Below are 14,898 nucleotides of genomic sequence, written 5' to 3' on the forward strand. Positions count from 1 at the left end.
TTTTGTTGATCTTGACTTTTTCTTATCAGGTCAGAGAGAGCTTCCTTATTCTTTCTTGAACACACATAGCACTATTCATTCTGTGGCTATCCTATCATTTATTTTATTAATAACTTTCCTTTATTACAATAGTTTTATACTTAAATTGTGAAGATAGTACAGAGAATTCCCATATACCTGTTTTTCCCTATTATTAACATTTCACTTTATCATGGTATACTTGTTAGAATAACTGAGCCAATATTGATACACTATTATTGACTAAAATCTATACTTTGTCCAGATTTCCTTAGTTTACCCTTTTCTGATCCAGGAGCCCATATTAACATTTAATCATCATGTCTCCTTAGATTCCTCTTCATTGTAACAATTCCTTAGACTTTCCTTGATTTTGTTGATCTTGATAGTTTTGAGGATTAATTGTTAGGAATTTTGTAAAATGTCCCTCAGTTGAAATTTATATAATTTGTAATTGTACAAAAATATTTGTAAAAAGAAAAAGTCTTGATTTTTGGGGCCAAGATGGTGGCGTGAGTAGAGCAGCAGCAATCTCCTCCCAAAACCACATGTATCTATGAAAATATAACAAAGACAACTCTTCCTAAAATAGAGATCAGAGGACACAGGACAACATCCAGACCACATCCACACCTGTGAGAACCCAGCACCTTGCGAAGGGGGTAAGATACAAGCTCCGGCCTGGCGGGACCTGAGCGCCCCTCCCCCCGGCTCCCGGCGGGTGAAGAGGAGTCAGCAGGGAGGAAGGAGGAGCCCAGGACTGCTGAACACACAGCCTCAGCCATCCGGACCAGAGTACAGACACAGTGCATGCGTGGGGTCCTGGATACTAGGAAAACAGGGTGGCAGGACTGGTGAATGGGTGCCTGAGGCTGACGCTGGAGAACAAAGAAATGGGAGCGGCCATTTTTTTTTTTCCTCTCTTTCTTTTCTTTTCTTTTTTTTTTTTTTTTGGCAAGTGCTTTTTGGAAGTCTTCAAGGGACAGGGACCCCAAATCTAGGGAAACAGAGCAGCAAGACTGGTGAGCGGGTGCCTGAGACTGGCACCTGAGGACAAAGAAAATCGTGTGTTTTTCTTTTTTTTAATTATTTATTTAATTTTTTTGTTGTTGTTGTTGTTGCTGTTGTTGTTTTGGTTTGGAGAGTGCTTTCTGGAAGTCTTAAAGGGGCAGGGCAGGACACTTAGTCCAGAGGCAGGGAATCTGGGGATCTCTGGGCACTCTAACCCCCTGGACAGCAGGGAGCACAGAGGCCCCTTACGGAGATAAATAGCCTCCCGGTCGCTCCCCTCCACCACTTTGGAGCAGCAGCCTGAGCCAGGTCACACCCACAGCAACAGCGGAGATAAGCTCCATAGCGGCTGGGCAGGAAGCAGAAGCCCTGTCTGCGCACAGCTGCCCAGCACAAGCTACTAGAGGTCGCTATTCTCCCTGGAGAGGAAGGCCACAAAACAACAAGAAGGAAGGCTCTTCCAGCCATCACTCGTACCAGCTCTGCGAACTATCTCTATCACCATGAAAATGCAAAACTACAGGCAGACAAAGATCACAGAGTCAACACCTGAGAAGGAGACAGACCTAACCAGTCTTCCTGAAAAAGAATTCAAAATAAAAATCATGAACATGCTGATGGAGATGCAGAGAAAAATGCAAGAGCAATGGGATGAAGTCTGGAGGGAGATCACAGATGTCAGGAAGGAGATCACAGAAGTGAAACAAACCCTGGAAGGATTTATAAGCAGAACGGATAAGATACAAGAGGCCATTGAAGGAATACAAACCAGAGAACAGGAACATATAGGAGCTGACATAGAGAGAGATAAAAGGATCTCCAGGAATGAAACAATACTAAGAGAACTATGTGACCAATCCAAAAGGAACAATATCCGTGTTATAGGGGTACCAGAAGAAGAGAGAGGAAAAGGGATAGAAAGTGTCTTTAAAGAAATAATTGCTGAAAACTTCCCCAAACTGGGGGAGGAAATAATCGAACAGATCACGGAAATACACAGAACCCCCAAAAGAAAGGATCCAAGGACGACAACACCAAGACACATAATAACTAAAATGGCAAAGATCAAGGACAAGGAAAGAGTTTTAAAGGCAGCTAGAGAGAAAAAGGTCACCTATAAAGGAAAACCCATCAGGCTATCATCAGACTTCTGAACAGAAACCCTACAGGCCAGAAGAGAATGGCATGATATATTTAATGCAATGAAACAGAAGGGTCTTGAACCAAGGATACTGTGTCCAGCACGACTATCATTTAAATATGATGCCAGGATTAAACAATTCCCAGACAAGTAAAAGCTGAGGGAATTTGCTTCCCACAAACCACCTCTACAGGGCATCTTACAGGGACTGCTCTAGATGGGAGCACTCCTAAAAAGAGCACAGAACAAAACACCCAACATATGAAGAATGGAGGAGGAGGAATAAGAAGGGAGAGAAGAAAAGAATCTCCAGACAGTATATATAACAGCTCAATAAGTGAGCTAAGTTAGGCAGTAAGATACTAAAGAGGCTAACTTTGAACCTTTGGTAACCACGAATCTAAAGCCTGCAATGGCAATAAGTACATATCTCTTAATAGTCACCCTAAATGTAAATGGACGTAATGCACCAATCAAAAGACACAGAGTAATAGAATGGATAAAAAACAAGACCCATCTATATGTTGCTTACAAGAAACTCACCTCAAACCCAAAGACATGCACAGACTAAAAGTCAAAGGATGGAAAAACATATTTCAGGCAAACAACAGCGAGAAGAAAGCAGGGGTTGCAGTACTAATATCAGACAAAATAGACTTCAAAACAAAGAAAGTAACAAGAGATAAAGAAGGACATTACATAATGATAAAGGGCTCAGTCCAACAAGAGGATATAACCATTCTAAATATATATGCACCCAACACAGGAGCACCAGCATATGTGAAACAAATACTAACAGAACTAAAGAGGGAAATAGACGGCAATGCATTCATTTTAGGAGACTTCAACACACCACTCACCCCAAAGGATAGATCCACCGGGCAGAAAATAAGTAAGGACACAGAGGCACTGAACAACATACTAGAACAGATGGACTAATAGACATCTATAGAGCTCTACATCCAAAAGCAACAGGATATACATTCTTCTCAAGTGCACATGGAACATTCTCCAGAATAGACCACATACTAGCCCACAGAAAGAGCCTCAGTAAATTCCAAAATATTGAAATTCTACCAACCAATTTTTCAGACCACAAAGGTATAAAACTTGAAATAAATTCTACAAAGAAAACAAAAAGGCTCACAAACACATGGAAGCTTAACAACATGTTTCTAAATAATCAATGGATCAACGAACAAATCAAAATACAGATCAAGGAATATATGGAAACAAATGACAACAACAACACAAAGCCCCAACTTCTGTGGGATGCAGCGAAAGCAGTCCTAAGAGGAAAGTATATAGCGATCCAGGCACACTTGAAAGAAGGAAGAACAATCCCAAATGAATAGTCTAACATCACAATTATCAAAACTGGAAAAAGAGGAACAAATGAGGCCTAAAATCAGCAGAAGGAGAGACATAATAAAGATCAGAGAAGAAATAAACAAAATTAAGAAGAATAAAACAATAGAAAAAATCAATGAAACCAAGACCTGGTTCTTTGAGAAAATAAACAAAATAGATAAGCCTCTAGCCAAAATTATTAAGAGAAAAAGAGAATCAACACAAATCAACAGAATCAGAAATGAAAATGGAAAAAATCATGACAGACTCCACAGAAATACAAAGAATTATTAAAGACTACTATCAAAACCTATATGCCAACAAGCTGGAAAACCAAGAAGAAATGGACAACTTCCTAGAAAAATACAACCTCCCAAGACTGACCGAGGAAGAAACACAAAAGTTAAACAAACCATATACAAAGGTAAACTCAAAATGGATCGAAGACCTGAATGTAAGTCATGAAACCATTAAACTCTTAGAAAAAAACATAGGCAAAAACCTTTTAGACATAAACATGAGTGACCTCTTCTTGAACAAATCTCCCCGGGCAAGGAAAACAAGAGCAAAAATGAACAAGTGGGACTATATTAAGCTGAAAAGCTTCTGTACAGCAAAAGACACCATCAATAGAACAAAAAGGAACCCTACAGTATGGGAGAATATATTTGTAAATGACAGATCCGATAAAGGCTTGACATCCAGAATATATAAAGAGCTCACACGCCTCAACAAACAAACAAAAAATAATCCAATTAAAAAATGGGCAGAGGAACTGAACAGACAGTTCTCCAAAAAAGAAATACAGATGGCCAACAGACACATGAAAAGATGCTCCACATCGCTAATTATCAGAGAAATGCAAATTAAAACTACAATGAGGTATCACCTCACACCAGTAAGGATGGCTGCCATCCAAAAGACAAACAACAACAAATGTTGGCGAGGCTGTGGAGAAAGGGGAACCCTCCTACACTGCTGGTGGGAATGTAAATTAGTTCAACCATTGTGGAAAGCAGCATGGAGGTTCATCAAAATGCTCAAAACAGACCTACCATTTGACCCAGGAATTCCACTCCTAGGAATTTACCCTAAGAATGCAGCACTCAAGTTTGAGAAAGACAGATGCACCCCTATGTTTCTTGCAGTACTATTTACAATAGCCAAGAATTGGAAGCAACCTAAATGTCCATCAGTAGATGAATGGATAAAGAAGATGTGGTACATATACACAATGGAATACTACTCAGCCATAAGAAGAGGGCAAATCCTACCATTTGCAGCAACATGGATGGAACTGGAGGGTATTATGCTCAGTGAAATAAGCCAAGTGGAGAAAGAGAAATACCAAATGATTTCACTCATCTGAGGAGTATAAGAACAAAGGAAAAACTGAAGGAACAAAACAGCAGCAGAATTACAGAACCCAAAAATGGACTAACAGGTACCAAAGGGAAAGGGACTGGGGAGGATGGGTGGGTAGGGGTGGATAAGGAGGGGGAGGAAGAAAGGGGGTATTAAGATTAGCATGCATGGCAGGGAGGGAGAAAGGGGAGGGCTGTACAAGACAGAGAAGACAAGTAGTGATTCTACACATTTTGCTATGCTGATGGACAGTGACTCTAAAGGGGTTTATAGGGGGAACCTGGTATAGTGGAGAGCCTAGTAAACATAATATTCTTCATGTAAGTGTAGATTAAAGATAAAAAAAAAAGAAAGAAAGAAAGAAAAGGGGGATTACTCCTTGATAGGATAAAACTAACTGTAAATCAACGATTAATGCATGCTTTAAATATCCTTAATTTTGATCATTTAAAGGGTGTCAGATGATCGGCTATGGAGGTACACTTTTCTGATAATATTCCATTCTCTTAAAAAAAAAAAGCAGTTCCTGTGTGGTGACCTCCAATGAGTTCTACTTAATGGTATAAAGGGCATATCAAAGTGTTGGCAAAGGGTCTGTTTGTGTTTATACAGAGGATCAAAGCCTAATTTGGCTACCCAGAAAATGAACTAAGATACGATATGAAGAAGAACTGCCAACATCAGCACTCTCTGAAAGAGTCATACCAGAAGATGATCATCAAAAAACCTCAACAAAGATCCAGGCGATGCTGCAGTTGTAGCTGCATCCATCCCACCAGTTCCCTGGACTTGTCATTGGAATGAAGAAGGAGATATCTAAGCTGGCCTGTGCTTTCAGTAAAACAACAAATTTGACTGAATCTATACTGTTGGAACTCAACCAAGAATTAGGAGAAGTGCAAGTTGTAGAGCTCCAAAATCTTACAACTACAGACTATCTACTGTTAAAAGAACATACGGGATGTGAACAGTTCCCAGGAATGGGTTGTTTTAATTTGTCTGATTTCTCTCAGAATGTTCAAGTACAGTTGGACAATATCCATCATATCATAGACAAATTTTCACAAATGCCTAGGGTGCCTAACTGGTTCTTGGCTTCACTGGAGATGGCTGTTAATTATAGATCTGCTTTGGTTATGTACCTGTATTCCTATTATGTTAATGTGTGTGCACAATTTAATTAGTAGTTTAAAACCTATACATGCTTAAGTTACTCTACAAGAAGATATGTCAAAGAAATAATCAATCCTCCCATGTTTTCTTCCGTCTGCTACCTCTATAGCTTTTCTTCTTCCTTCCTAATTACAACCCTTAAATAGAATTCGTGCCTCATATCGAATTTACTGAGTATCATAATTTCTCTAAGTGGTAAAGATACCACAAGACAAATGCTGGGCATAGAAGCCACAGGGCATAAATCTGCAAAGAAGTAAAAAGCTAACCCTTTCAAACAATATGGCTTCTCTCTCACTTACCAACTTTACATCTCCCTGTATGGCCCCGGAAGATGACTGGTTAGCCAGAGACAGGTAAGATTCCTCAAGGGAGGAACAACCTAAGACAGGCACAGTCACAGGGGGGCCATCAGGTGAGAAATTGGGGATCAACAGAGGTGAGACTTAGAACCTCACCCCCCCTGTTTTGAGAGAAATCTTCTGCATCCGTGGATGTTTTAATGCCCTTGTCTAGCTTGGATTAGCACACAGTCTACAGGCACACACCTGATCATCTACATTTTCTCTCTTACAACACTAAACTATGTTTTCTACCTTTGTCTTGCATCTACCTACCACTTCAGCATTTTATTAAAAATAAAAAATAATAATAATAATAAAGGGAGAAATGTGGGATCCACATATAAATCAAGTATAAAAATCAAACGAATATTCATATTTGACCTGATTGTTTATAGTTCATAATGTGTGATCAAAACTGAAAGTTTCTGTGATGACTGCCCTTGTACTGTTCACCATGTAAGAACTTATTCACTATGTAAGAATTGGTTCACCATGTAAGAACTTGTTCGTTATGCTTCAGAAGATTGGAGACTGATGAGAATTAGGCTTGGGGTGAATTAATGATTGTGCATTGAGCATTGACTCCCCTATGCAGAATTTTATTGTTGTTAACAACCATTTGATCAATAAATATGAGAGATGCCCTCTCAAAAAAAAAAAAAGAAAAAGTCTTGATGAATGCCTGACTTCCCCTTCAGTTGTTTGCTATTACAAGCAATGAAACAATGAGTAGCAGTTCACATCAGCCACTTCTCATAATGCTGGTATAAAGGATAAATTTCTAGAAGTGACACTGGTAGGTTAAAGGGTAAATGCCTTTGTAACTTTGACACTATTGCCAAATTGCCTTCTAAAAGGACTATGTAGTTTACACTGTATGTATGAGAGTGCCTGTTTCCTTACAGCTTTGCCAACAGAGTGTGTTGTAAAACTTTTGAATTTTTGCCTGTCTGATAAAGAAAACTGGTATCTCAATGTGGTTCTAATAACATTTATTATGAATGCAGATGAAGTACTTTATATATATTATTACTTACTATAAATAGATTTTTTCTTCCATTAGATTTCCTAATATGAAAGCTATTGATTTCTGCATAATAATTTCATGAGGTAAAGATTATTTCAGCTCAATATCTCAGGGAAGCTTGCCATGTACCTCCATGTGAGGTCATATATTGAATCTCATTCTCAAATGCAATAGTTGTTAATAGGTTGGTTTCTATCTAGACATATTTACATAGTGCTCAGAAAAACTGCTATTAACCCTCTCAAGAGCAATCCAAGGAAGGTGGCATTTCTGGTTCTAGTAGGAATGTTCTGTAGTGCATTTCCTTTACTATTCTGTGCCTTTTTTACTGTCAACTAGGAACTATATCAGTCCATCATATTTTCTTGTGCAGAGCAGAGATCATCACCCAGGTAAGGAAAAGTGACATTAGTACTACCCCCACTTTTTCAGCAAAGTAAAAAAATGAGGCAGTAATGTCTACAAAATAGAGTCATCCATCTGTGAAGGAAGAATAATGTAATTGCTCTAGGAAGCAAATTAATTCTGAGAGATTTTGAAAAAAGGGATTGCCATCTACTTTTTCATCTTCATGGAAAACCCTCATGTGTGTTTGTGAAGGTTTTATGAATGATCTCAAGAATAACCTTTTCAAACACAAGTGATGACAAAATTATGGCTTCAAGGGTGGGGGGAAATTGCACAGTTCTTTCTTTTTCTTTTCTAACTTCTGTAATTTCCTAAACTTAATAATATTCAATAATTTATGATGGGCCTACCATCTTGTTTAACATTAGTAAGTGCTCTGGGGATATAAGCATACTATGACATACTCCCTAATGTCCTATATCATTATAATTTAAGTGAAGGAGACAGACATGGAAAAAAATTATTATGAATTTATGTTTTAAGTGCTATTAATGAGGTATGCACAAAGGAGCATTGCAGAGACTACAAATAATTCAGTAGGGGACTGAAGATAGGAATGAGAGGTAAGCAACTGGAGAGAAGTGATTACAGAACAGAAGAGATGACATTCAAGGAGTGAGGAAGACTGGGAAAGACTGAGCTGTCTAATTTTACATGACCCCTGACTCAATTTTTCCCTTTAGAATAGGGCCATCTTCCCCAAAGAATAGCATCTTACCTCTGTCATTTGTGTGATGATTTAGATTTTAAGTTCAAATAAAATTGATTCACTCAGAAAATTATTCCCTTTGTCATTCTCTTTGAATCCTTCTGATTAAGTGAAAGAGAAAGTCTGTTAATAATGGATATCCTTTTTTATATCTTCTAACACTTCCATTACTTTCTAAATCTCGAGATACTGAGCTGCTGGTTCAGAGCATTCAGGAAGCAATAGCATTTAATAATACTATATTATTTTCATTGTATTTACTTTGATGATTACTTTCTATTTCTGGCAAAGGATCTGGCTTTCCATTCACAGCTGCGGTGTAAAGATTTTTGATTCATTCATTCAGTAAGAGTTTATTGAGTACCTACTGTGTGCCAAGCACTATTCAATGAACTTGTGATACATGTGTGGATAAAACAAAACCCTTGTCCTGAGGACATTATAACATACCTTATTATTTTATTTCATTGTTGTTTTTTTAAGTTTAAAATAAATGGGGTCATTTTAAAGAAGTTACTAAGTAAATAATGATACAGGCAATAAAATTATTGGGTACAGGAGGGAGATAATATAAAGAAGTTAACACAGACTCTGCATTAACTTGGGTGCCTGAGGACAAATTGTGGTTCAGTCGTCTGTTAGTTCTGTGGCCTTGAGTTAGTCACTTACATCATTGTGCCTCAATTTCCTCCCCTGCAAAACAGTGTGAGAAATCAGCAAATGTTGATTAAATTAGCAAAAATCCTGAAATTGGTATTCAAACTACCAAGATCAAAGAAATATTGAAATAGATTGTTTAAAGAATGGTTTAAAACAATGCAGGATCAGGGCTTACACTCTTCATTTTACACTTAACAGCAAAGCTAGAAAAATAAAGAGTTCCCTATACCCTTGACCCAGCTTCTCCTAACACATTTTACATGACCAAAGTAGAAGGATCAAAATGAAGAAATTAACACTGCTATAATACTATTATTAACTAATCTACAGTCTTCATTTGGAGCAACACACTTAGCTTTTCTATGAGCCCTTTAAGAATTCCCTGTGCATTTCATTGTCAGGTCCCTTTAATCGCCAACCATATGGACCGTTCCTCCATCTCTCCCTGTCTTTTGCAACTTGATGCTTTTTAAAGAATGCCAGTCAGGGTTTTTAGAGTGCTAGCACATATAGAATGTGCTTCATTTTCACTATGTCTGCTGTTTCCTTGATTAAACTGAGTTTATGCATTTTTTACCAGAATATGTAGAAGCAATGCGCCCTTCTCAGGACATCATGATCCAGGAGTTCATGATGATGTTAACGTCTTATTACTGGTGATGTTAACCCCCATCACTTGGTTAAGGTGCTACGTGCTGGGTTTCCCCCACTATAAAGTTACTATTCATCAGATTCTATAAGGTGTTTGTAAACCCCAAGACTTTAAGAAGTTTGGCTGGACTTGTAGAATTCTCTGACAAATTACTTATTTCGGGTGGTTATTATTTGGATCTTTATTTGAAGAGCCATATTAGGGTAATTCTCATCTTGATAGGAAGAAAGCTAAATTTTTTCCTTATCCCTTTTTTAACTTTTTATCATGGTAATTTTCAAACATTCACAAAAGTTCAACCCCTATATGCCTATCACTCAGGTTCAAAAATGTTCAGTATAGGGCCAATCCTCTTTTATGAATAACCTCCAAACATACACATTCCTTCCTTGATTATTTTAATAAAATCCATCACTATTTCATTTCATTTCATTTGTAAATACTCAAGATTGTCATCTAACTTAATCTCAATGTAATTCTGCCCTACCGTAGAGAACCAATTATAAAATCTATTATTCATTCAACAAAATTTTTTGGAATACCTAATATTGCATGTTGCAAGGCATTACAGGAGACAACCGTATAAATAAGATTTTTAGTAACCTTAGGAAATTAAAATTCACTTCTTATAGTACCTTTTAAAGTTCTAAGATTTGGGCTATTAGACGCCTTGAAAATTGGCCAAGGCCTAAGTTAGGAATCATCTTCGATTTCTCACCTTCTCTCAGCAATCCCTCCTCCCTATCAAATCCATCTCCAAGTCCAATCAGCTGCATCTCCAAAATATATACCAATTTTCTCCATTTCTCTTCATCTCAGGTGCTGTTATCCTAGTCCTAGCCACCACTGGCCTTCTGCTGCACTGCAGAAGAGTCCACCACTGGTTTTTGCGTTTCTGTTCTTGTCTTTCTCTTTTTCATTGCCTTCCCAGGAAAATAAGAACAAAAATACTCATAAATGCCCATTAACCAAAGAATGCATAATTATGTTTCTTTAATATAATTGAATACTAAACAGTTGTTAAATATTAATGAAGAAGAACTCTCTATACCAGCTTAGATAAATCTCAGAAAAATATTATAGAGGGGAAAAAAAACAAGTTGCAGAAGAATAAGTATAGTACAGTACCATTAATATAAAGTTTGGAACATGCAATGTCAATTATACCTCAATTAAAAATCCATACAAAGCAGTGTTATATATATTATTTATGGATATGTATTAGTGTGTATGTAGTAAAAGCCCAACAACATGAATGGGAATTCTCAGTATAAAATTCAGAATACGAATACAGGGTTACCTTTAAAGAGGGAGGAGAATAGGATCAAGAAAGGTACCATGGGGATTTCAACTGAATCTAATTTCCTGAGGTGCTCATCTTATTATTATCTATCCATTCTTGGTAGCCTGAATTATGGTTATTAGACTCCCCCCATTACCAAGTCCCCACCACATACCCCATTACAGTCACTGTCCATCAGCATAGTAAGATGCTATAGAATCACTACTTGTCTTCTCTGTGTTATACTGCCTCCCCCTTGTCCCTCCCCTACATTATAAGTGCTAATCGTAATGACTTTTTCCCCCTTATCCCTCCCTTCCCACCCGTCCTCCCCAATCCCTTTCCCTTTGGTAACTGTTAGTCCATTCTTGGGTTCTGTGAGTCTGCTGCTGTTTTGTTCCCTCAGTTTTTTCTTTATAGCCTATAATATTTTATAATTAAAAAAACCTGAAAACTAGATCAAAGTCACATGAAATTCTCCAATGACTTTTCCTTGTTCTTTCAAAATCCAAACATTTTACAACAGGTCCTGTATGATCTGGCAACCTCATCTCTTCCCCTCATCCCATCAATCACCATCTTCTTACCTCATTGACTTGTTTTCTGTTCCTTGAAGAAGTCAAGCTTGTTCCAACCTCAGGACCTTTGCATTAGCTTTTGCCTCTACCCGTAGAAAATCCTCCTGTGTATGTACTCTTTAGGCTTCTTCTCACTATTCAGGTCTCAGCTCAAGCAAACTTTTCCTTGACCATCCTATTTAAAATGTTCCTCCACCTATTCTGTTTTTCTCTACACATCACCCTTTCAGTCCCTTAATAGCATAATTACTCTTGAAGGTCTTGTTTATTTATTGATTGACTAACTTCTGCTAGAACTTACAAGTTCCTCGTCTGTCTTGCCCTCTGCTATATCCTTGGCAATTACAACAGTGCCTCATGCATAGGAAGCACTTCATAAATACTTGTTGAATGAGTGAATGTATTCTAATTCTGAATAATAAGAAAAATCTCCCTAGACTTCTGTTGGTAAGGAATAGAGCCTAAAAACAAAACAACATTTTTGGTTTTTTTTTCAGATGTTTCAGGAAGTAAATCTAACTTGTGTTTTGATGATAGGCTCTGGTGTCAGCTCCTTTTGGTTGTCTCTAATGTGGGCTATGAAACTGGGTGATGCGATTAGTCTGTCTGTACTTTAATGTACTGTCATGTATCCATTTCTGAGCCATGTCCCTCTATCTTACCCTTTCTCTGAAATGTTAATCTGGGAGAGTGTAAACCACCAGTTCCTTCCTAGAATATAAGAGTGATCTCCAGGGCATTTTATCACATTTCTATTTGTCTCAGGTAGAATTATAAATAATTATTAATATTCTAGAATGCTCTTAAAACATATGGTCCTTAGTGAATTCAACTTTGACCTTCCATAAACAGTTTTTCTCAAAGGAGATTTTTCTCAAAGGAGTGGCTCTGCCCTGTGGAGGCTGCCCTGAGATAACACAGGCTTGAGATGCATAGCTGACTTAATTTTCTTCTGGAAGTTACTTCAGATTTTTATTTTTTTAAATAAAAGTATTTTTTCACATTTCACTCTATGCTGCACATATCTTGATTTCATCACTTGATTCAACAACAATTAAAAAAAAATCTCCCAAGGCTGATTAGTTTCATCTTTGGGTTGAAAATAAACATATATGTTTTTCTTCTTTCTGGCCAGACCTAGCTCTCCAACTAAGAAACAGAGCATATGTCTTACATTAGAGAATCTTATCAGGCTCAGAAGATGTACTCCCATTTCCTGTTCATACCACACTTATATGCTGTGGAGCTAAATTATAATCATAGCTGCTAAGCTATTTTTAAAATGCAGTTACAGTTTGAGTTCCTGGCTCCCTTTTAGAATCATGACCACGCTGCCACTTTCTCCTCAAACACCCCTTTCCAGTATTTGTGTGGCTGAAATAGAAATATCATTAGGCTAACATTCTTCTGGAAACCAATAAACCTTCCTACCTTGCTGGAAAGTTTATTTGATAAGTGAGATGTATACAAAGTTTCTCTGAAAATGGAATAAAGTTATTTGGTATCTAAGTTGCATTTATTTGTTTAACAGAGAGACAGATCGGGGGAAAGAATCTGACAACCTAATGAAGAAGCAAAAACCTTTTAGAATTAAACAACAACCTTTATATATCCTTTAAACCAGGTGAGGTGAGGATTGGCATTTATCTATTATCTATTTAATCTGGGGGAAACATAAAGTAGCTTGAGTGGAGTTTATTTATTGTTGGTGGGAGTTGGTATTGGCTGGCTTTTGTTTGCTTGCTCGAGGGATCTAGCTTGGTTGCTTAATTCTATGCTGTGGTGGTTCAGCCATAACCTGTTACTGGTTTTCATATGGAAAAGTTTGGGGATAATGCTCTAAAGCATCCTCCTTTTGGTTTCCTAATTCAGTTTAGAGATAGAGTCCTCAAAAGACAGACAGAGAGGGGAGATTGAAGTCAGACCTTTAAAAGAGAATTGTATTTTAGTTATTAACATTTCCATTTTATAGAAATTTTTATCACTTAGAGTATCTATAGGCACAGATAAAAGGACAGGTCAGCAAACCACAGAGTAAATCTCTTTCAACTGTTGCCTGGATAAGAGTTACTGAAGTTGTTCTTCATATGTTACAGCTCTATCATTCCTTTGCAGAGCCCTAATTTTGGCATCAAGAAGTTGGATTGTTTGGGTTCAAACATCTGTTGTTTCTGGATGGCTTTAAAATTCCATTGCAAGCTCAAAAATGCTCAAATTGCAAAGCATGTCTTTATGAGAAGTATCTACTTAGTGTATGTTTGTCCTTCTCTCTCACGAATCTTCCATGAACACTTCATTAGGGTTTACAATTTCTGCTCTGTTTCTCTGCATGTAGTAGTAACATAAAGTGTTTCTTTCACTCAGATCCCAATTTCAAATATTTGGTTTTGGGCATGGAATGCCTTTCCTCACTAAGTTTATTCTTTATGTGTTTGGAATGTGCTGGAATGTATGTGAATACTTTTCAAAGTCAGGATTTGCTGTTTTTTTTCTCTCTTGTACTTGCCATTGATTGAGTGCTCCATACCAATTTCTGTTAGAACTTTGCAAGTTCTAGCAAGATTATTTTTAAGAAAGATAATTGCAATTAGATAAGCCATAAAGAGCAAACGGAGTACAAATGAACTCCTTTTTCTGGGAAACAATTACACTATAGCTTTTTAACCATTCCAACTAAAAGATGTGATTGCAGGCAGAAAATGAATTAGCAGAATAAGTGTCTTTATATTGAAAAAAGAGAGTCTTTGATGAACATATATTGAAGAGGGTCAAGTTCTTACAACTCTCTCACCAAGCTACTGAACTCCTTAGCTCCGCATTCTTCCAAAACATTTGAATATGTTTTAAAGTCAAAATGGATAGACACTGGGGCTATCTTGTCCCCTCCTGGCATGAGCCAGGAGCTCTATTCTCTCACTTTATTTCTAAATAAAAGCCTGTACCTTGCTCTCCTAAAAAAAATGGATAGACATTTAAGAAAAGTAGAATTTCAGTGTGGGAGATCACTCCATTGCCAATCTGAACGGGGTGTGGAGTCATTAAAAACTGTTGAAGTTTAGATAACCTTTCAAAAATCAGTGTTGGCATTTGATTTCCCACGCACAGTCATGCAGCTAAAGAAAACAATTTAGGAGATTTTCCTTTTGTATACAAACTTTGTGCTTTCTCTCTCAACCAGAT

The 14,898-nt window shown here is 37.4% G+C and overlaps 1 long non-coding RNA gene across 1 annotated transcript in view; it reads right to left on the reverse strand.

Moving 5' to 3' along the window:
• Positions 1-14,898, reverse strand: part of LOC140849880 (uncharacterized) — a 45,161-nt gene that overhangs the window by 14,519 nt on the left and 15,744 nt on the right. The window lies entirely within an intron of this gene.

Source organism: Manis javanica, chromosome 6 (assembly GCF_040802235.1).
Source record: "Manis javanica isolate MJ-LG chromosome 6, MJ_LKY, whole genome shotgun sequence".
NCBI lineage: Eukaryota > Metazoa > Chordata > Mammalia > Pholidota > Manidae > Manis > Manis javanica.